Source organism: Hemicordylus capensis, chromosome 4, assembly GCF_027244095.1.
Source record: "Hemicordylus capensis ecotype Gifberg chromosome 4, rHemCap1.1.pri, whole genome shotgun sequence".
NCBI lineage: Eukaryota > Metazoa > Chordata > Lepidosauria > Squamata > Cordylidae > Hemicordylus > Hemicordylus capensis.
Genome location: NC_069660.1, coordinates 211906839 through 211931145, shown reverse-complemented (window position 1 = coordinate 211931145; position 24307 = coordinate 211906839). Strand labels below are relative to the sequence as shown.

Here is a 24307-nt window from a genome sequence, read left to right as displayed (position 1 = left end):
ATTAATCCCACCAGTTAAGTCAAAAGAAATGGGGAGATTAACAAGCTCGAAGTTATTTTTCATATGAAAACGCCAGACTCAAAATAAGGGAAAGAATTTATGATATGGAGCGGCAAATTGATCAGGGCCTCATTCCAGTTGGTGTCTTTTGGGGCAATCAAATTCTGAGCTTCACCCCCGCCAACTATTTAAACCAGCTAATAGTCCCAAAGTACCGCAGAGCCCTGACATTGGCCTGATGCAGTGCCTTGTGCACAGCTGTGTTGGAAGGGAGATAGCAAAGAATTCCATATGGAGAGTGTATTTGCCCCTGTGGCTCTAGTGAGATTGAAACAACCGCTCCTGTACTCTTGTACTGTCACTATTACTGTGATATTTAGCATACGCTCATCTCTTCAGATATTAGCTCATACCTAGGCTGTACTGATTCATTTTACCCTAAATTTCCTCTTGGCAGGTCAGAATGACTCTAGATCCTATAATGTAGCTAAGTTCTGCCTTATACATAGCTAGCAAAATTCATTTAGAGCTCATTAAGAACTAAATATTATATGAGATTTAACACTGCTCTGTATTAATTACATAATTTTGCTGTCTTGCTACCTTTATACTCAGTGTCATTCTGTTATTAGTGTTGACTAACCTTTATATATAGTTTTATGTTCATAGTTTTAACTTCTAGCTTCTTCTACTTATTATACTAAGTAATTTTATAGAGACTTTATTATTTTGTAGGAGTAGATTGTTTGAACCGTTTTTGTCTATTTTGCTGTTGTGCTGGTCAAAGACTGAAATAAAGACTATGACTAAGTTACTTTTCAAAAAGCTTTATTCCCTTTGTGCCTCTACAATGTACCAAAGGGGGGAAAATTCTCTAACAAATTACCATATGCTGTTAGACTATGACATAGTGAGTCCTTCAAAATTAGATGGGTGAACCTATTGGGGTAGAGATAACAGAACAAGAGTGGAATAACATTTTCAGTGGCCAAGCAATGAATGCTATTTGTATTAATATTTTTAAAAATTCTGAAAGTTTTATATCAATGGTATATTTCCTCAAAAAACTTAATAAGATATGTAACAGGAGTTATGTGTGGTGTTTGAAGTGTGGGGGTCCATACACAGACATTTTCCATATGTTATGGAGTTGTCCAGAGATTTTGGAAAGACGTAGTAGATAATCTAGAAAGAATAACAAAAAAATAATAATTGAAAGACTGCCTAATATTGTTCTTTTGGAATGTTTTCTAAATACCCCCTTTAGTTTGAGAATTCTAATATCGGCAATGATCATTGCAAGACATTGGAAGGACTACGATTCTCTCTCTGTTACTGAATGGTGGGAAAAGATTTGGGAGGTGGTCCAAAATGATGAAATTAAAAGAATTTATAAGATTGAAATAAGGGAGGCAAATAAGATCATTTTTCTTTACTCAGAGGAGTCCACTTTGGGATTTTTGGAAGATTAAATTTGATCTGTATTTCACGTTTATAGTAAGTTGGTATCATGAATGTGACAATATTCTCTTATCTTATGACTATGTGCACATTTATAGTAATGGTTGTTTAGAAAATGTTTATCAATATTTTTTTTGGCATTGTATTTTGTATTGAAAATTAAAAAAGAATAAGAAAATGGCTGTTGGCTGTCCACTTGTACAACCTGCTTCACATTCATAGTTCTCTATCCGGTTGTGTGTCTGCATGTATGGAATGTGTGCTGGCAGTAACCCTATTCACTCATTATATTCAGCACTTCTACAATCTATGTACAGTGTAACTTATGTTGAAAACTGGTATATAAATACCAGTAGTATTACAGATCTATATGCTACATGTTATCTGTATTCACATGTTATGTTGAACACAGGTACAGCTGTACACTTCCTCTCTGTATGATGCATTTGAAGGACCTGTACCCAATTTCACTTTTAAAATGCATGAAGTACAGTTATGCACACAAAAACACATACCCATGTACAGATGGCTGAATGCAGGTACAACATAATGTCTGAACAGGGCTAGCACAAACTTGCCCTCTGATTTCCTTTAGGTGAGAGCAGACACAGGAGTTGGTATTCTGTATGGGCCTGAAAGCTGTGAAGCCCATGGAAATGGTTTGCCGTTCCATGCCCTTCCATCTTCTAGTGGGCAGAAGTGGGGGGTGGCATGCAAATACCCGGAAGAGCTAGAAGAGATAATTAGTAGCTTGGGTTCAGGTTTTGACAAGGCAATTCTGCTTTTCTTGAAACCGACTGCTCACCCCTGTTGCTTGAAAGCCCTCAGCACTTCTTTTGGTAAAGCAGATTTTCTGGATGTACTGCGGGCTTCATTCCTGATTATTTGTACATCAGTTGTACACCTTTTGATCTCATTTGGTTCTGCTCTGAAAACTAAAAATGTGTCTTGTGAAGGAGTTTTTGTTTGTCTAGTGTTGCCGTAAACATTTGAAAGGACAGGCAATTGGTTGGCAAACCACTAGAAGAAAAGTTACATGGACACAAAGAATGTCACTGCTTGCAACAACTTAAAAAGAGAGAGAGAAATTTGGAAGCTGGCCAGTCACAAGATCCAAGCCGTCCAATATAATTAATATTGTTGAATTTTTAAATATCTGTTGTTCAGAATATTTATATACTGGTTTTCAACAAAAAGTTCACAAAGTTGATTCACACAGCAAAAGGAAAGAGAAAATGGTTCCTTATCCCAAATGGGCTCACAAACTAAACAGAGACACTAGAAACAACCCCTGGATGATTCTGTGCTGGTGTAAACAGGGTCAGTTGCTTCCCCCTGCTAAATATAAGAGAGCTTCCACTTTAAAAAGAACTAGTGCCTCTTTGCTCAGTTAGCATGGCTTGTGAATGGGGTAAAGACATGCACTGCATGTAGTAGATTCCTGAGCAATTTGAGAGATTTCAAGGAAGGGTCATTCATTGCAGGTGGAGGCCACAAGCAGGCACTGATAGTCATCGATCAGGACTGAGAAACTGTGTTGAACTAACACAGAGGTAGGCACTGGCAGGTATATGTGGCATGAGTACCAGGTGCTTCTATGCCTTGGCCCAGTCAAAGGCTATGTCCAGCACAACAATCATCAAACCCTGTGAGATCATCCTGAAATTGTTGACATGGAGAAAGAGGCAAGCAGGCAAGGCGGTGGCAGAAGCAGGCAGAGATGGGCATACACTCCCCTTCATTCCACATACCTCCTCTCTCCCCTACATCATCCTCAGTGTTTTTATATATGCAGGATCACTCCACCATTCCCTTCCTGCCCTCCTGCTCTCTGACTAGATACAAAAAGGTGTAAGACTGCAGGTCCTGCAAATCTGAGAAGCAACTTTTGAAATGAGGAGGCTAATTTTGCACAAGAAATTAACAGAAAATAAAAGAAAGGTGGTAAGACCTGTTGATTCTGTCTGCTTGTTGTTTCTCAGTTCCATTAACTTCACAGGGATGTCTCCTTAACACAGTGGGAAGAGGATTCTTCAGGTACTGTTTTTCTTCTAGTCCTTAAGTCTGACTTTAAATCTGTCTGATCTACGTGACAAAGTTTTCCTCTTAGAAGCCTGCCCGCTTCTCCCATCCTCTGTGAAAAGCGGACAGGGCACAATTACAGAAAAACTGTTTTTCTATCACTGTCTCCTTGATTGGTCTGTAACCTGGATTTTTACTGGCTGCTCTTGAAGCCTGCAATAAAGTGACTCTCCAAAATTTCTTTTACTTAACTTCACAGATCTGATAGTGTGTGGGGTGGGGTGTGGGACATACCTGGCCTCAGAGGCACACATGAATCATTTGAATTGAGTTTTCTCAATTCACTCCCTGTTTAATGAAAATCTAGACAATGCTGTTGCTAACCTGTTGTATTCCTGTGTTGGCCTTCCTTCCCTGCCCCCAAACCTTAAAATACAGTTTCACCTCCAGCCTGCCCAGAGTGAACTGGCAATTGAGCTATTAAGGTTTATCAAGACTACTGACCTTTTAGTGGTTTCCTCCTTCTCCCCCCTCACAAATTAATAAGTTCTGGTAAGAACTTATCTGCTTTCTTTCCTTTCACAATTTAACTTCCTTGTGGTACTCGCCTAGTATCGGGTTTTGCAACATGATTGTTATCATTAGCTGTTAACTTCCTTTAGTTTGCAAATGCCATTGTAAAAAAGGAAACATGAACCCGGGGGTGGGGTGGGAAGTGAAGTTCGGTTCAGCAGAACAAATCCAAGATGTGCCAGGAATAGTCAGTATGGCAGATGAACTTTTATCTACCACATGTTTATCACCTCAATGCTTACACCAATCCACTGCACAGTTTCTCAGAGCTGTACTGTGAGTGATAAGCCAGCATTCCCAGATGAACTCTACTCTAGGATTTCTGGCCAACCTCTATTGCTCCAGCAGGCCCTATTCCTGCAATCCTCATTATAAAACCAGCAGAGACTTGAAGTTGCCTTTAGTGTGTGCTTAAAGTGCACACTTGAATCATGCTTGGGGTGCATGGGAGGCTGTACTCATGTACAGAAGTGACTTATCAGTAGCATGAAACACATGCACTTGTAAACTTTCAAAGTGCTTTTGACGTGCTCTAGTCTGATTCTGAGATAATAAATGTATGAAAAGAAACTCAAATTAAATCTGGGCTGCCTGGAGGCTTTACACACATGGCTTTTACTTCGAATCTCCTTGGGAATGGAGTGTGCCAGTCCACATATTAGTGGCATTTACCCCAAAGTCCCTGCGGGCTATCAGGGACCAGTACAGGCATGACTCTGTTTCCCCCTGAATCAAGGCTGCACATTCTGGCTTAGCCTGAATTATGTCCGGCTTTTAAAAATCCTCTAGTTTCAGTGGGTTTAAAACAAAACCCAGAGGCTTCTGTTCAGGGGTGGAGCCACCAATGGGCCAACGGGTTCAAAGAACCCAGGCCGCTGACCAATCAGGGGCCGCGTCTCACTGCTCTGATACTCCTCCCGCATCTGACGTCAGACATGGGGCCACTAGTTTAGCTCCCGAGCGGGGGCCGCGCGGTCCCTTCAGGAGCTAAACAAAGGCTGGTGCTGAGTGAAAGGAAGAGCTGCTCTCAAGGCTCCGTTCGGGAGCCAGACCATGCCCCTGCGTCTGACGTCAGGCGTGGGGGCGTGGCTAGCCCCACATCTGACATCAGACGCGGGGGAGGCCGCACACAGGCTGCCGGCAGTCCCGCTCCGCCAGTACTTCTGTTGTGCCCCGCTGCTTCTCCCTTTATGTGTGCAGTGGCCATGCCAGTAATTTGTTGTTTTGCAAAACTTATTATTATTATTATTATTATTATTATTTATTTTTGCATTTATATCCCGCTCTTCCTCCAAGGAGCCCAGAGCAGTGTACTACATACTTGAGTTTCTCTTTCACAACAACCCTGTGAAGTAGGTTAGGCTGAGAGAGACGTGATTGGCCCAGAGTCACCCAGCTAGTTTTCATGGCTGAATGGGGATTTGAACTCGGGTCTCCCCGGTCCTAGTCCAGCACTCTAACCACTACACCACGCTGGTGTTTACATAGGTTTTAGATATGCAGAATGGATGTAACCTGAGCCTTTTTCTCTGAGCTGATTCCATTAGCCTTCAGTTTTCTACAGGACAGAGAGAAAGCTCTGATTTCTGCTTTAAACTTCCCTGCCTCTTAAATTGTCTGTGTGTGTGTGTGTGTGTGTGAGAGAGAGAGAGAGAGAGAGATGCATGTTAACAAATACACTGAATCCCAAACAGCCTCTGAAATAAAACCATTTTTACATGATGTTGTAAAACTAATACTGAAAAAGCAAAGCAAACTTCCCTGTAGAGTGAGCTCTACAGCTTCAGTACCACCACAGAGCAAGCCCTCTCTCATTTCATCATCCTCTGCATTTCAGATACAGGGGAACATGGAGCAGGTCTCCTTGGCTTCTCCAAGATAGGGTTGAGAGAGATTCCTGCCTGCAACCTTGAAGAAGCTGCTACCAGTCTGTGAAAACAATACTGAGCTAAACAGACCATTGGTCTGACTCAGTATGTGGCAGCTTCCTGTGTTCCTATGAGGTGATGAAGGCAGTCACTCGCAAAGGCAAGGGTTAAGCCTGTTATTAAGTTCTGCTATTTGATCCAGCTTCTGGCAACTTGTCATGCTGGTCTTCTGCTCCTCTGTAGCTGTCCAACTAACAGCAACAAAAAAGCTATCTCGCTCTCCTCCTCTCTGATGTGATTTGTGATTGGTTGGAGGAAAAACCTGGAGTAAGCCAGTGGGAACGCACAGGAAAAGGATCTGCCAGGGATTGTGGAGAGGAGCTGACCGTATGTGAACTGTCCATTTAATCCCCAAATTAAACATCTTGCGAATCTGCTGTGAAGCAGATTCGCTCTTCAGATACCCTGTGGCATGAAGGCATGTGTGAATAACTCCTGGGCAACTCTGCCTGCTTTGCATGTCCACATTTTGTGTTAAAGCAGTCCAACACATTTGTTTTCTTTGAAAAGCAGCATGTATCACAGACAACAGTTGATCTACCCTTGTTTTGTCAGAGCATCCCTTGTTTTGTCCAAACATCTTCATATCTATTTGCCTGTAAGCAAGTCCTTGTTACTCGGGCAGTTACTGGATTATCTATTGCTGAGTGCTGAGTGCATTTTGTTTGCTTTCTCTAAGACACCCAGATGCTTGGCAAACTCTCTTTCTCTACACACCCAAGTGCTTGGCAAACATTAGCTAAGAGTTAAGAGTGCAAGCATTTCCTTGTTTTGGATGGCACAGTGTCCTGGATGGATGTTGAGATAAGGCAGAGCATGAGTTCAAGTGGAGCATTCAGGTAGTGTTCACTGGAATGCGGATGACTACCCAGGGCCGGCCAGTCTGCTAAGTGAACTAGGTGGTCGCCTACAACACCAAGCAGGGAAGGATGCCCATGGCCTGGGCTACATGTCACCCGCACCAGTGCCACCCACTTCCCATTGTCAGGGCGGATGGGCAACCCTGTTGCCTGCCTGCCCACTTCACCGCCTCCAGCCACCCCTCCTGCTGCTGGTCTGCCATTGCGCGTTATAATGACCCACAGCAACATCATAACACACTGCAGCAGGCCAACTGCTGGGGGTGGAAGACAGAGGGCGGAGGCAGTGGGTGGAGGACATAGCCTCAGGTGGAGCATTCAGGTAGCTACAGGGCCAACTCAAGGATAGGGGGCACCCCAGGCAAAACCTGGCATTGGCGCCCCCACCCCCTTCACCCACACAGGCGGGCATCTTCAGGCAGGCAGTCCTAGTTGCTGACCTCGCTGCCTCCACTCGCTACTCCTCTTGCCTGCCACAGTGTGTTAGAATGATGTTGCTGCGTCACACGGCAATGTTATGATAATGCACTACGGCAGGAGTGGTGGGTGGAGATGGCAAGGCAGGCAGGTGAAGGGACTGTCTGCCCGCCTGCCTTCAGGTGCCTGCCTGGGCGGGTGAAGGGGCCGTGGGTTGCCAAAGCCAGGCTTCGCCTGGGGGCACCCCCAGTCATTGGGCCGGCCCTGGGACTACTACCTGAATGCCCCACTTGGAGTCATGTCCTGCCTCATGAAAGTATCCATTCAAAATGCTGTGCCAGCAAACAGGAGGTAATGCCTTCACTCAGAAAGGGCACTTCAAGTGTTGGAAGAGAAGTGGCACCATCTGCCTCGTGCAGTGGTGGTTTCTCCTTCCCTGGAGGTTTTCAAACAAAGACTGGAGGACTTTTTGCCAAGGTTGCTGTAGCAGATTTCTACACAGAGCAGAGGGCTGGACTGGGAGGCTTTTAAGCTTCCCTCCAAAGTGCCTTCCCATTCTAAGATTCGACAGTCCTAAACAAATGCCAAGCAAAATTGTGGCCTTTCACTTATCTTTTGGGCCATTCATTTCTTATTGTAGAGTACAGGGTCAGAGCCACCAGTGGGCCAACGGGTTCAAAGGACCTGGGCTGTACCCAATCAAGGGCCACACCTCACAGCCCCGACCCCCCACCGTGTCTGACGTCAGATGTGGGGATGCTGGTTTAGCTCCCGAGCGGGGGCCGCGAGGCCCCTTCAGGAGCTAAACTACGGCTGGCACTATAATTCTAAGGCAGAGAAGAGCTGCTCCTGGCTGCACTGCAAAAACAGCGCCAGCCTTAGTTTAGCTCCCGAAGGGGCCACGCAGAGGCCTCCTCAAGGCTCCAGTAGGGAGCCAGACCATGCCCCCCATGTCTGATGTCAGATGTGTGTGGGGGGGTCAGTGGGGCCGTGGCGGCAGCCACACACAGGCCGCTGGCAGTCAGGCTCCACGCCTGGTAGGGTAAGAAAGCAGCCTTCACTGCTCATCTTACTTATGAACCACTGAAAAATCAATTCCTCTGCACTGATTTGAGTAGAGATGTTGCATTAAATGCGCAATAAAATAGTTAATTCACACTGGAATCAGCCTGAGGGCCACAATTCAGTATTAACTGTGTATTGAAGGTGGGTAAGAATGGCTATAGAGAATTGTAACTTATCACAGAGTGCATATAACCACTGAATTTGATGCAGACAACCAGGGACGTAACTATAATAGGGCAAGGGGAGACAGTTGTCTGGGGGCCCACTGCCTTGGGGGCCCCCAAGAGGCAAGCCACACGACTGACTCCCCCAGCCACACACTTCCTTCAGTTGTATTCATCCTCCGAAACTGATGTGAGTGTTAAGACCTGGAGCTACCAGAACAGCAGGCCTTTCTCTAGTACCATTAAATGACTTGCATCGTCCATAATTTACAAACCCTTAAGATTTCTTTACTTCATGAGCTGAGCGTCACTGAGGGGGGGCATTTAAAAAACTTGTCTCTGGGCCCACCCCAACCTTGCTATGCCCCTGCAGACAACCAAATTACCATGGGTGCACGGTCTTGCTAGTGTGGCCATCTGTATCATCTTTACAGCACACCAGAGGCAGAAGGTTTACTGCCAGGTCCTCAGATGATCTGCAGTAGATCAGCAAGTGTTGTTGATTCTCTCATGTTCAACAACAACAGCAACCACAAAAATGCCTCCCCTCCCCACCAGATCTGGCTGTTAAAATGCCTGAGCTGTCAAAATTCAGAGGTAGTTTGTGTTTGTACATACAGGCCATCCCAGCACCTGACTCACTGGATGCAAGAAAGACTTGGCCCCACTGCCTGAGCCACAGTCTTGCATCTGTCTCTGCCCCCACCTAGTGCTCCTTCAGATGCCACCGACTGGAATCCAGAATAAAAAAGTGTGACTAGACAGGGCTAGCCCTGCTGCTGCTGCTGGTGGTGGTGCTGCTGGAGACAGGGTGAAGCTGCTTGCTTCAGGCAGCAGGTGGTGGGCCCATCCTCACAGCAGCCCACCCAGCACTCCTGCAAAGGAAGGGCAGCCAAATGGGTGGCCTAAAGCAGCAAAATGGCACCACTCCCGTCTCACCCTTTTCAAATAAAACCACACCCCCAACGACCTCCTTCTCTCATCTCTCTCCTTCTTCTTCTTCCCTACTGGGAAGGAAGAGGGAAAGCAACATGGTGCTGCTTTTTGCCTTCCTGCCATCCACGGGGGCTACTGGGTGCAGTGCCCACCTAGTCTACAAGTTGCTGCTTGGACTTGCTGCTTCAGCCTACTTCACGGTAGGGCTGGCTCTCTCTATCCACTGAGGCTGTTCACACGAGCAGCTGTACTTGGGCTTGAGTAGTCCTACTGGGGTAGGGCTGCTTGTGCGAAGCGCAAAGGATCATGGGCGATTCTGGCACTGCTCCAACAGGTAGCCCAGAGTTTTTACTTGGGCGAGTGTGCCCTTCTACCCAGTGAGGGCTGTGGGGATTGGGGGGCCACGTGGCCCCCTGGAAGTTCCAGGATGCCCCGCGAGAACGCACAGGGCATCCTGGAGAGACCCCTGAGCCCGGGAGGTTGCTTGCAGCCTCTTGGTTGGGGGTCTACTCATGTGTCACCGCATGCCATGGTGACACACGACCAAAAGGATGAGGTTAACAGAGAGCTCGGTCCCAAACCTTTGGGAGGTTTGCTGACGGGAGCCACATGGCTCCTGTTGCAGCACACAACCGGCCCAAAGTGGGCTTGGCTCCCTTAGCCAGATTTTGGCCAATTGTGAGAATAGCCTCTGTGTCTCAGTGCTGCTGCTGATACAGCTTTTCCGTGAGCTCTCCCACTTGACCCACAGGACACCACTCCCAGTTGGGCTGGTATCATTATATTGTCCCAGGCCAGGACACTACAAATCCATCTATCCAGCCCTACTCCAGGTGATGATCCTTGGGGTTTTAGTGAACAACAAAGTAGATCTTGCAAGTCTGAAGTCTGCCCCTGTCTCCTCCAGAGTATATTAAACTTTAGATAAACTACAAAAATTATTCCCTGAAATTTAGTAAGTTCATCTAACTGAATAAACATAAATGAAAATGAAATTTAACACCCACCAACCAACCAAACCAAACCAAAACAAAACATACCAACTCCCCAAACATACCATCTCCTGGGAGATTCAGAACAATGAAAGTGACCAAGCTTAGCTCAGTGGTTGTTGACAAGCAACCAAATGGGCCTCCGGTTTTGCCTGCAACTTTCCTTGAAATGCAGTAACTTCTCTCTTTGAAAAAAGAGTCCAGCCAGTGCGCAAAGCTCATCCCCTTTCAAAAGAGTTGCTCTGTGTAGTGACATAACAATTGGCATGGACTCTTTCTTGTCATCCAGAGAAGTGGTGAGAAGAATCTCACCATTCTGCTTCCTTTAGTTTCTGATCAGATACAAATGTGTGCTGAAATTCTCCTCGCTGCTTGGTCAGGGGTTACAAGGACTAACTTACTATGAGGTTATTATTCCCTCAATGAGTCTTCTTTTAGGGTTTAGGTTTAGGGTTGTTTCCCCGCTCACTGGTTGTACACAAAACGTTATGGGCAGTTCTCCCATGAGGCAAGGTGAGGCAAAATTATTCCCTGAACAGGGGCGTATCTAGGGTAGGACAGGCAGGGCATGTGCCCTGGGCGCCACTTGAAGGGGGGGCGCAAATTCCTAAATTTATTTATTTATTTATTTATTTATTTATTTATTTATTTATTTTTAAAAAACTGGGCACCAAAAACGAAATGGCCACTGCACATGCTCAAATGGCCTCTGTGAGGCCCTAGGCCATGCCAGGCCTCACAGAGACCATTTGAGCATGCATGGTGGCCATGTTGTTTTCAGCGGCCATTAAAAAAAATATTTTTAAAAATGGCCACTGCACATGCTCAAATGGTCTCTGCAAGGCCCTAGAGGCCAGTAGTGGGAGGCGTAACCTTTGCAGATGCCCCCCTCCCACGGCCTATAGGAAGCACCCCGAAGGGGCTACAGATTAAAAAAAAATAATTTAATATAATATAAGTCACTGTACACATATTCAGTTTAGTACTATGTACAGAGAATCAGGGCTTGTGAATACTGAGCTGAAGCTTATGAGCTAGCATTGTATTCATTTGCTCTTACTTTCTTTCTTGTGATAAGTGAGTTAAATGTGATGTCTTAATAATATGGCTATTAATAGTGAGTTTGTCTTTGAATCAGTGTGAAATCCTTAGCATTAAGGCCCACTGGGAGTTTCTTGCTCTCTTTCTCTCATTTTAACTATCTTTCTGAAATACTAGAATATATTCCAAGCAGTGACACAGTTTACTCTGCATACCCTTTAATTATTTTCAGAGTATCTGGGAAAAGTCAAATTCTCCATTTATTTTTAAAACTTATGTAATAGTGATGCTACAATGCATAGTAAAGAATTAGATAGGCACTTCTGTTTAGGTTTCCAGGTATACCTCCACAGAGTATTTGGGTATTTCATGAGCCCCAGAATCCTGAAATTTGTAGTTTTCCAGCATTTTTTGGTCTGGCTACATCCACTGCTAAATAGTTTTTGAAATTTTAAAAGATTAACTAGCTTGACTTATATTTTTCAGCTGATATTATAGTAAAGTTATCTGAAAGATGGGTGTCAGATGTTTGGACAGGGGGCGCAATTTCAGTGTTTGCCCTAGGCGCTATTTTCCCTAGATACGCCTCTGTCCCTGAAACTTAGTAAGAACCATCTAACTGAATAAACATAAATGAAAATGAAATTTAACACCCACCCACCAACCAAACCAAACCAAAACATACCAACTCCCAAAACATACCATCTCCTGGGAGATTCAGAACAATGAAAGTGACCAAGCTTAGCTCAGTGGTTGCTGACAAGCAGCCAAATGGGCCTCTGGTTTTGGCTGCAACTTTCCTTGAAATGCAGTAATTTCTCTCTTTGAAAAAAGAGGCCAACCAGTGCGCAAAGCTCATCCCCTTTCAAAAGAGTCGCTCTGTGTAGTGACATAACAATTGGCATGGACTCTTTCTTGTCATCCAGAGAAGTGGTGAGAAGAATCTCACCATTCTGCTTCCTTTAGTTTCTGATCAGATACAAATGTGTGCTGAAATTCTCCTCGCTGCTTGGTCAGGGGTTACAAAGACTAACTTACTATGAGGTTATTCCCTCAATGAGTCTTCTTTTAGGGTTTAGGTTTAGTGTTGTTTCCCCGCTCACTCGTACACAAAACGTTATGGGCAGTTCTCCCATGAGGCAAGGTGAGGCAAAATTATTCTCTGAAACTTAGTAAGAACCATCTAACTGAATAAACATAAATGAAAATGAAATTTAACACCCACCCACCAACCAAAACAAAACAAAACAAAACATACCAACTCCCAAAACATACCATCTCCTGGGAGATTCAGAACAATGAAAGTGACCAAGCTTAGCTCAGTGGTTGCTGACAAGCAGCCAAATGGGCCTCCGGTTTTGGCTGCAACTTTCCTTGAAATGCAGTAACTTCTCTCGTTGAAAAAAGAGGCCAGCCAGTGCACAAAGCTCATCCCCTTTCAAAAGAGTTGCTCTGTGTAGTGACATAACAATTGGCACGGACTCTTTCTTGTCATCCAGAGAAGTGGTGAGAAGAATCTCACCATTCTGCTTCCTTTGGTTTCTGATCAGATACAAATGTGTGCTGAAATTCTCCTCGCTGCTTGGTCAGGGGTTACAAGGACTAACTTACTATGAGGTTATTATTCCCTCAATGAGTCTTCTTTTAGGGTTTAGGTTTAGGGTTGTTTCCCCACTCACTGGTTGTACACAAAACGTTATGGGCAGTTCTCCCATGAGGCAAGGTGAGGCAGTCACTTCAAGCAGCAGGTTATTGGAGCCCTGGCAGGGTGGCAAGATACCACCTGCTGCCTCACCTGCCTCCTCCTTTGCCACCCGCTTCCATTGAAGCAGCTCTCTGCCAAACTGTGGCACAGCCAACGATCAGCAAAGAGCCACTCTGAGGCGGTCCTAATCTCTTCTCCATTTCCCCCTCCTTTGATGATGCTTCCTCCTCCTCCTCCTCTACACACTGGGCTGCATATGAGAGGGGGAGGAAGTATAAAAGGAAATGAGGAAAGGGCAGCAGAGGACCAGAGACACTCTACAGAGTGTCTCCAGTACTCTACTGCCCCTTCCTCTTCTGTTCCTTCCCTTTTCATTAGCAGTCCAGCGAGGTGAGGAGAATACAAGGAGGATATGTGGCACTGTATGGCAGTGTTTGCCACCACAAAGAAGGAGGAGGCAGAGGTGAGCATGCATATACAGTGGTCCCTCTACTTACGAAATTAATCCGTTCCGAATGCACATTTGTAAGTCGAAAAGTTCGTAAGTCGAAAAGCGGTTTCCCATAGGAATGCATTGGGAACGGATTAATGCATTCCGGAGCCTAGAAAAAAGACCCAGACCCCCAGTAAGGCTTGCAAACTGCACAGGAACATTTCTTTTCAAGAATAAACAGGCAGTAAACAGGCAGGCAAGTCAAGGAAACCGCATGTAAAATTCGTAAGTCGAGGAAACTCCATCTAAAAATTTGTAAGTCGAAAAAACCGCATCTAAAACCGGATCTAAAACTGCCGTTTGTAACTCGAAAAATACTTATGTCGAGTAGTTCGTAAGTCGAGGGACCACTGTATGAGTATGATGAGGAAGCCGTGGCGATATCTGGCAAGAGAGAGGGTGCACACAAAGGTGGCAGCATTTGACACCCTGCCTCAGGTTCACTGGGGTCTTCGACTGGCACAGGTCGTGCTGGACACATATTCTTTCAGTTGTACTCGTTAATGCCAACATAATATTTTGCAACTTGAAGTCTAGGGAAAGTGGGAGCTATGCCATCACAGCTTTCTGCAGCAATTCCCATTTGGATACATTTTCTTCATGCTCCCATTTAAGTGAATGAAAAGAGGTGAGTGCTGATAGAGACATATGAATGGTCCTTCTGTTAGTGCAGAAGGGATATATTAATAGTGCAATCCTATTCTTGGATAGTGCTGTCTGGATAAGGGTAGGATTGCCACTAAATCCCCAACATGAGCATATATCCAAGTGTTATACTGGTACTGTGAAGCTACAATGATGCAGTGGTGGAATCTGAAGTCAGAATAAGCCAGTGATGTTCACTATATTTTATGCAGGGACTACTCTGACAGCCATATCCCATTGTGTTGACTACCACAATGTGCCCAGGAGGCCTTTAAGAGAAATGGAGGCCTAGAGAGACACAGCACCATCTTAGAAAGCACACACGGGGAAGTGTGCAGAACTCTTCCCAGCACTTTCCGCATAGAACTCTATGGGACACACTAGGAAGGACTACACTTCCCACAGTGCACACCTTCCAAGTTGGTGCTGGGGCTTGGGCGGACTCCATTTCCCTTAAAGGAGCCCCACCAGCACTGGGCAAGGTGCAGCACCGCACAGTGGGAACAGTCACGCCGGTCCACCCAGTGCCAGGGGGGCTGTGTGGATTATTCAGTTTTGTGAATGCAACTCCCTGACTAATTGTTCATTAGGCTTGTGCAAAGCTTCAGCCAAAGCTCAGCTCAGAGGTGTAGCTATAATTGAGCAGTTGGGTTCAAAGAACCCGAGCTCCCCAGCAACTGAGAATCCCCCAGATCCACCCCTCCCTATTTTCTTCATTATCACCCTCACTCTGAGGGGCCACCATGTTGGAGATGAACTTCCAGTGCATCGACCTTTTGCACCAACTGTCCTAATGACTACTAGGGGCATTGGGAGTAGAGACAGTGAGTCAGGGTCTCCCTATCTGTCCCTACTCTACGACCCCTGAACTGACTCTGCAGCACTTCCTGTGCTGAGTCACAATCCTTCCTTTCCTCCTAGAGAGCAGATGGAAACATCTCTCTCTCTCTCCTTACCTATCCACTATGTAGTCCTTTAGATTAGAGATAGGTCTTTAAGTGTATTTAACCAATAAATGTTTAGTGTTTAGTCACACAAGGATCTCCATGTGTTTTCTCTAAATAGCTGCAATATCCAAACCATCCTCTGCTACCTACTCTGTAACTGGAGTGTGTGCTCATTCCTTAGTGCTCTGCTGTTTTACCTATTGTGGGTAAAAATCAACAACCTCTAACAGGGTTATGGGCCCAGCAGGAGCAACAGGCTTCTAGGCACAAGCAGAGTTTATTTCATTTTTCATTTTTCATTTTTGAAAGTGCAGCTGAGTTAGAAACTGCAGTATGGATCCTGTGACTACAGCCTACTCAGGAATGGCTCCTTCTTTTCCCAAACTGGATGGCAATAACTACGAAACCTGGGCCCTCAAGATGAAAGCGATCTTCATGACAAAAGGAATCTTTGAAGTGCTCACTGAGAGACGGCCAGCCCAAGATGAAGCTGTTCAAGCCTCGTGGGACAAGAAAAACCAACACACGTATGGCCTTTTAATTTTGAGTATAATCAATGATTTATTGATCTATGTGCGGGATACTGATTTAGCCTCAGAAGCGTGGGATAGACTGAAAAAGCAATGTGGCCAAGTCTCTGCAAACACAGCTCTTCTCCTGTATAAAAGGCTATGCGAAAGCAAACTGCAGGAAGGGGGAGACTTTGAAGCCCACATAGCAAATATCTTAGAAATTAACAGGCTTTTGAAGAGTAACCAATGTGAATTGAATGAAACTATTCTAATTGGGGCAATCCTACAATCCCTGCCTAAAAGTTTTGAACCCCTAATTGTCACTCTTGAACTGTCTCACTGTGAACTGAAGGTTGATTATGTCGTGTCCACTATGAGAAATTTTAATATAAAGTTGCAGCAGGAGAAATTTGAAAGCGATGGCACTCTGGCACATTTCAGCAGGCAAAGTAATTCCAGCATTAGCAAGCGAAGTAGCTTCAGTGACTCATCAGCATATAATTCAAAGAGCGGGAAACTCAGAGGGCACAGACCTGGTCACCATGGCAATGAAGTACACACAGGGATGAGTCATGGTGACAAACAAAGAAGGGAGGAGAAGCACAGACAAGGTGGCTTATCTGAAAGGGCCAGTAGTAATGCCAAGAGCTACAGCATTACCTTAGGAGAGCGAACACAGGATCACACTTTCATCCTGGACTCAGGTGCATCCCAGAATATAATCTGTGATCGCAATCTGTTCATTGAACTCGACACATCCTACAAATTGGACGGCACAATAGCAGATTCAAGGAAGATAAGTGTGGCAGGCAAGGGGACAGCAAAGATACTTTGTGGCTCCGCTACTGAAGCTTATGAGGTTAAGATAAATGATGTACTTTTCGTGCCAGAGATGCAAGTCAACTTGATTTCAATTGGGCATGGACTCAAGAAGGGGTGCAAAGCAATTTTTGAAAATGAAGCATGCTACATCTCTAAAGGTGATGAGTTAATCATGACTGCCCACATGCAGGATGATGGACTTTTTGAAGTGGACTGTGCTACTGCACAAGCAAACGTGGCAAGTAGTTGCCAACACAAAAATTGTGATTTCTTATGGCACAGAAAATTGGGTCACCGAAGCCTAGACTTTAAAACCGACTCGCAAATGAGGAAACTAACCGAGGGATATAAGGGCATGTCCAGAAATGGCCAGCAGATGTCAGTGTTGCATTCTTAACAACGGAGTCAAGCCAACCTTTCTGGCAAGGGGAAGTGTACAGTCCAGGAGCATTTTGGAACTGGTGCACTCAGATGTTTGTGGGCCGTTACCGGTCAGTTCGGGTGGAAATAGGTATGTCCTGACTTTCATTGATGATTACTCCCGATTTTGCTATGTGTATGTTCTAAGAGAGAAAAGCCAGGTGTTTAAGAAATTTAAAGAATATATTGCACTGGTGAACAACAAATTTGGAAGGAAGCCCCAGTGTTTGAGGTCAGACAATGGAGGGGAATATATTTCAAACTAGATGAAAGAATTTATGAAATCAAATGGTATCTCTCACCAGACTACTCCTCCATTTACTGGACAGCTCAACGGGGTAGCTGAGAGAAAGAACAGATCTCTAGTGGAAATGACCAAATGTCTACTGAATGATGCCAATCTAGCAGACAGGTTCTGGGGTGAAGCAGTGATGACTGCTAACTACCTGCAAAACAGATTGCCAACCAAGGCAACAAACAAGACACCATTTGAAATTTGGCATGACAGAAAACCTTCCCTAAGACACATCAAAGTGTTTGGTTCAATGGCCTATGCATATATTCCCAAAGCAAAGAGGACCAAACTCAATTGCAGATGTGAACTGGGAATTTTTGTTGGCTATGAATCTAGAGGATACAGAATCCTTGATCCATAAAGTGGAAAGGTCAAAGTCTGCTATGCAGTGTATTTTGATGAAAGACAAAGACCAAATAAAGGTGAAACATCAAAGATTTCCCCAGAAATCCAGATGAATAAAGAGCCATATGATTGGACTCAAATGGATCTGGAGTCAAGCAGCGAACTTTTTTCAGCCACTGCTGCATGGTGGGGATGGTGACAGCCACTCAGGGGGAGACCAAGGTGGGGGAGGCAGAGGCAGCAGCAAGAGCTCCTTTCCTGAGCCCACCTGCCTCCCAAATGACAGATTTGGGAGGCCCATTTAGGGGCTCTCTGCCCACGCGTATAAGCCACACAGCTGGACTGCATAAAGTGAAGGGGGGTGGGGTGTACAGGGGCAGAGCTATAACTGGGCAGATGGGTTCAAAGAACCTGAGCTGCCCAGCTCCTGGCAACCACCTGGCTCACCCTTCGCCCCTCCCTCCGAGCTCCAGACAGCCTTGTTCCCAGCCAGCTTCATTGTTGTATCGGAAATGAGTCCCAGAGGGCTGTGCTGGCCCTTCTGGGTGCTGGCCATGTCATAGGTCAGGCCCTGGGAGACAACCAGGCCACATCATGCACTACTGTCTGCTCTGTGGAGTGGGAGGTATGGGCTGTATGCTGATTGCCACTGTTGTGGAGGACACAGTACTGTCTCTCAAGGAGCTGGTTTGGATGATATTTTGCAAGCCCACATGATCAGAACAGGGATGTCCTGAGAATGTGCCCATTGGGACATGCTCTACAGATGTCCCAATGAAAGTGCTTTTGGCGCACCCCCTTTCTAAAAACTCGGGCCAGAAAGGTATCGTGCAATCCGCCCCAAGGTGATACTCAAGCCGCCCCCTGTGGTTTCCCACTGAGCAACTAGGCTTGCATCCTCTGAGTTTGCTGTTTTAGTTTCCATTCTTCCTTGTTGGTGTAGCTTCATCCCCTCGCCCCTGCAAAAAGCGTGTTCTCCTCAAATGGGCATTGTTATCAGAGCAGGACTCAGACCCTTTTCTTGGGGTACCCACGGGGTTTTTTTTTATGACTGTCTCCAACCCATATGCTGTAGAGCTGGAAAATAATAGATGTTTGCAGATTGCCTGGATTTATGCTGCATGATGGGAATAGCTTGTTGTTTCTTCGCTAGAACACTGGTGTTTTTGTGCAAAAGCACTGGTCGTCTAGCTAAAAGAACACTGGGTTATCCCTTTAAATGGCCTCCCTGCACCCACACATTTAAAGGAGGCACTGTCAGGCTTAGCCCCATGCTGTGTCATCCAGTGTGAACAGCCAGCCAGGCCGGCTGCAGGTGGGTCTGGTCACTCCCTCTCTGCCACTGCCAGCTCTGAACTATTTGCCACTCCTGCCAGGAGCGATTAGAGGGTGCCTCCGTGCACCTCTTCTTCCCCAAAGAAGCAGCCAATGGTCACAGGGGGGTGGCAGGTCGGGTTGCTGCCTCGCTCCCCCTGCCCGCTGTGGGCTCTGTATATTGAAGGTAGTTTTAGTTCTGGGGCACTCCTGGCATCTCTTTGTTTTCATTTTTAAAGGCAGTTAAATGAGGCTCCCCTCCCCTCCAGCACAGGTCAAATCAATTCAGATTCAATTCAAGTCTGAATTGAATCGACCTGATTTCAAGCATATTAAATTTGTGTTTGAATCAAAACAGCAGGTTTTTGATTCAAACATGAAATGAATCACAATTTTCGATTAGTTCACATCCCTAGTTTTTTTAACTGCTGAAATTCTGGTGCTGATCTTGCTGATTCCCATTTTGCCACTTAGACTAGCAAGGATCAGCATGGAGACTAAAGCTGCCTCAATAGAACCGGCAGGTATGACGTGCCTGACACCCAAAAGAAACATCATCTGAAAGCCGCCTAAGGGTGCCTGTGGATGTACATTGTTGGGTGGCCAGGTCATTGTGGAAGCACACTCACTATGCTGCATACAGATTAACAATTTGCCTTTCAGGTTTGAGTTCAGGTAGGACGGGTCCTGATTGGCTGGAGCCCCTGTTTATTTTATTTTATTTTATTTTATTTTATTTTATTTATTTTTTTACATTTATATCCCGCTCTCCCTCCAAGGAGCCCAGAGCGGTGTACTACAGACTTGGGTTTCTTTCTCACAACAACCCTGTGAAGTAGATTAGGCTGAGAGAGAAGTGACTGGCCCAGAGTCACCCAGCAAGTCTCATGGCTGAATGGGGATTTGAACTTGGGTCTCCGCAGTCCTAGTCCAGCACTCTAACCACTGCACCACGCTGGCACCCAGTTGTTACATATCCATCTCTCTCCCCCACTACCTCACCCCTTTCCCATCCGCAAGTGGTTTCGCAACACTTCTAAAACTACACGATGAATTAACTTTGAAATAAATAAATGTTTGTGAGGCACTACCTTTTATTCAGCTTCTCCTGAAATAGTGTGTCTTTGGAAAAGTCCAAAGAATATTATTATTATTATTATTATTTACATGTTATATCCTGCTCTTCCTCCAAGGAGCCCAGAGTGGTGTACTACATGCTTAAGTTTCTCCTCACAACAACCCTGTGAAGTAGGTTAGGCTGAGAGAGAAGTGACTGGCCCAGAGTCACCCAGCTAGTTTCATGGCTGAATGGGGATTTTGAACTCGGGTCTCCCCAGCCCTAGTCCAGCACTCTAACCACTACACCACGCTGGCTCCCTATTATGTTGAAGCCCAGAACAGAATATTATGTGAAAGCCCAGAAGGTACACAAGGAAGAATGTGAGATTAGATGGGAATGAGAAGGCTTCGCTACCAGAGGGGAAATGTTGGCAATAAAGGAACAGAGAGGAGAAATAAAAGAGTTTGTGAACAAAGAGCAGTTCTCCTGCAAGAAAAGGGGAAAGGCCTCACAACACTTTGTAAGGCAGATGGGGGCCTTGCCAGGGACTAGGGGTGTGAACAAAACCAGGTTGCCAGGTTCAGTTGGAATCCAAACCAGATTTGAACTGGACTGGGCATGTTTGTTTTTGCCCTCTTGAACAGGCCTCCCAGCTCAGCTCAAATTACAATCAGTTTGGGCCCGTTTCGAGGTTGGCAACGGTGTGAAAATTTGTGGTTTTTTGGTTTGTTTTTTAAAGATTGACTTCCTGCCGCTGAGGGCTTTGGTGGCCTCAGAGGCTGCTGTGCTGGCCGTGGCAGGAGGGTGTCCTCCAGCAGCTCCCCCTCCCCCACTGGCCTCCCTCTGAGTCTCCCCAGGCCATTTCAGCCTGTTTGGGGGCCTTGTCAGCTCTGTTTACATACATGGGTCATTTGTGTGACCCGGGTCATGACCCGGTCAGGCAAATGGCCTGTGCATAAGTATGGTGACCAAAAAATGGCAGCCCTGTGCAAACAGGGCCAAAATGGCCTTGAAATGGGCTGAATTGGCCTGGGGAGAATTGTGGGGGGAGGCCAGCGAGAGAAGAGGGAGCCACCAGAGACTCCCTCGTGGTTGGGGTAGTACCCACCAAGGCAGCTGAAGCCTTTGGTGGTGGAAGGTCAATCTTTTTAAAAACAAATTTTAACGGTGCTTGCCACCCTTGAATCAGTCTGAAATCCGGTCCGAGAGGTTTGGTCTGACCTTGGACTGAACCAGAGCCAGTTCTGTCCAAGGTCAAGCCTTTGAAACAAACTGGTTTGAGTGCAAACTGGCTCAATTTCAAGCTGGTTTGCACATGCCTACAAGGGACCAGATCGCAGTTATCTGCAGCAGGGAGGTCTGTGCGGGGTTGGGGAACTCTTTTATGCAGTCCAAAAATACGTTCTTTTGTTTTGAGCAGAAAGCAGAAATGGTGCTCTACAGTTCACCTGAAGTGTGGAGGAAGAGCAAAACAGACATCTAAATTAGCATCCAGATTGTTGACAGGCATTCCAGGCCTAAGCATTGTGACAGTGAGGGGGCCGGGGAGCTGAGTTTTCTCCATGTGAGCAAAGTGCATTAGCCACTGCTTAAAGGCATGCGTGTATGACCCCTTGACGAATATTACCTGGAGGAAGATTATAGGAGGCACAAAGGACATCGAAACCACAGAAGAAAGATTGCGCATCCAATCTGATACACCAAGGTGGTGACATTCTGAATTATCTAAATACAAGGAAGTGTGAGGAAGGCAGGACCTGTGTCACTATCAAGGGGTGCACAAAGTTCCATTCGAATAAGAACAGGGATGCTCTGTGCTTGAGGCTAAGGAAGTCACCATGTATGTTGCAATCGTTTATTGGAATAGGCATGTGGACTCGTGTGGCTAATACAGCCCAACCCTCAACTGAAAGCCTGTCTTGCTTGGGCCAAGTCTCTCTCTGAATACATCAGAATGGCATGTTATCTTTATACCAGAAGAACAGGACCAACTTGTCTGTGCCACACGACATTTTCGAATTAGATAACATCTCTGCTTTTGTTCTCGGCTCCCTCTTCCTCCACCAAGTCCCACTCTTCCCTAAATTCTCATTAATACTCATATGCTTAATATAGAATTCTCATTATATATTGATTATAATAACAGCAGGTTTCAGGCACAGACAGGGTTTTGAAAGGCTGGGATGGAGAAACTGGGCAGGCAGCTGAAGCATCTTGGGGTGCAGAGCCACCTTCTGGGATCTAATGCCATCTCTTGCTGACTTACAGGACTGATCTGTACAGAATTGTACAGAAAACCAGTGATCTCGTCTCCAGAGGGAGCCAGAAACCAAACAGCATTACCACCAGGGGTGTAACCGTGGGAGTGTGGAGGCACACAGACGGTCAGTGCCTGGAGGGCGGCTGCCCGCCATGTCCTACTACCGGTGGCAGGCACGCTCACCTGCCTTTGCAGCTCCTGGTGGGTGTTTGGTTGCCAGGAGTGTGACAATGGGAGGTGCAGGGGGTGTGTGGAGGCACACAGACCATCAATGCCTGGAGGGGCACCCACCATGCCCTAGTGCTGGTGCCACCTGCCTTTGCGGCCCCTGATGGCTGCTTGGTTGTCCACTCGCCACTGTCCTGCCTCCCTTTGCCAACGGTGACACAGTCATGTGATGTCATTGTGCCAGCACCTGCACGGTGACATCATTAGACCACATCGCAGCTGTCAAAGGGAAGCAGGATGGGCAGCCGGGCAGCACATGAATGGTGGTGGCAATGGCAGCAGCAGTGGGGCCACCCTCAACTTCACTACGCCATGGTGACCCTCCAATATTTCAGTGCTCGAGCAAGTGGGGAGTGGGCACATACAGCAACAATATTTTAGAAGTAAAAGGTCCAACCTTACCAAAAACAAACTAGATCTTGGCTGGGAGTTGTTGTTGTTTTAATTATAATGGTAGTTTCTCCCCCCACCCCCACATTTTATCACATGAGAGACTCACTACAGTAATGTTATCTGTTCTGACACAGCTCTCTGTCGCACCTCAAAATATTGAACATAATGTGATTGAACATAAAACAAAATATTGAACATAATGTGAAACTATTTAGGGTAGTGAAATCCAAAACAGATTGTGAGGACATCCAAAAGCATATCTCCAAACTAGGTGATTGAGCGACAAAATGGCAAATGTGGTTGAATGTAGGCAAGTGTAAAGTCATGCATACAGGGCAAAAACAACAACACCCCAACTTCACACATATGTTGATGGGATCTGAGCTGTTGGTGACTGACCTGGAGAGAGATCTTGGGGTTGTGGTGGACAGCTTGTTGAAAGTGTCAACTCAATGCACGGCAGCTGTGAAAAAGGCCAATTCCATGCTAGGGGTCATTAGGAAGAGGATTGAAAAGAAAAATGCTAGTATTATAATGCCTTTCTACACATCTATGGTGTGGCCACATTTGGAGTACTGCATACAGTTCTGGTCACCATATCTTAAGAAGGGCACTGTAGAACTGGAAAAGGTGCAGAAGAGGACAACTAAGATGATCAGGAGCCTGGAGCATCTTCCTTATGAGGCAAGGCTACAACATCTGGGGCTTTTTAGTTTGGAAAAGAGGTGACTACAGGGAGACATGGTCAAGGTGTATAAAATTATGCACAGAGTAGAGAGAATGGACAGAGAGGAATTTATCTCTCTTGCACACAACACTTGAACAAGGAGTCATCGAATGAAACTGAAGGCTGGGAAAATTTGGACCAACAAAAGGAAGTACTTTTAATTGCACAATTAATCTACAATTATAAATCTATGGAGTTATCTGCCACATGATGTTTTGATGGCTTTAAAAGGGGCATAGCCAAATTAATGGAGGGCTGGTCTATCAATCAGTGGCTACTAATCTGGTGGCTATAGGCCACCTCCAGCCTCAGAGGCAAGATGCCTCTAAATACCAATTACATGGGAGCAACAGCAAAAGAGAGGGGATGCCCTCACCTCTTGTCTGTTGGCTTCTCAGTGACACCTGGTGGGCCACTGTGTGAAACAGAATGCTGGACTAGATAGGCCTTTGGTGTGATCCAGCAGGGCTGCTCTTATGTTCTTAAAATTCTGCCTCCAAGCAGCAGCAAGGTGGGGTAGCCCAAAGCTTGTTTTGGGGTGCATGAGATGAAAACCTTTTCCTTATTCAGGTTGCTCTGTGTCATATAAAGTACTGGGAACTACGAACCAACTTCAGCTTTGTTTCTGATAGCACAGCTATCAAATTTTCCTTCTCACAGAGAAAGGGTGGGGGGAATCAGG

The 24307-nt window shown here is 45.8% G+C and overlaps 1 protein-coding gene across 1 annotated transcript in view; it reads right to left on the bottom strand.

Moving 5' to 3' along the window:
* Positions 1-836: 836 nt before the first annotated feature.
* LOC128324611 (N-acetyllactosaminide beta-1,6-N-acetylglucosaminyl-transferase-like) overlaps positions 837-24307 on the bottom strand; it is a 50629-nt gene continuing 27158 nt past the window's right edge. Inside the window, exon 5 of the mRNA XM_053249384.1 lies at positions 837-1185. The gene's annotated coding sequence lies outside the window, so the exon portion shown is untranslated. The remainder of the gene's footprint in view (positions 1186-24307) is intronic.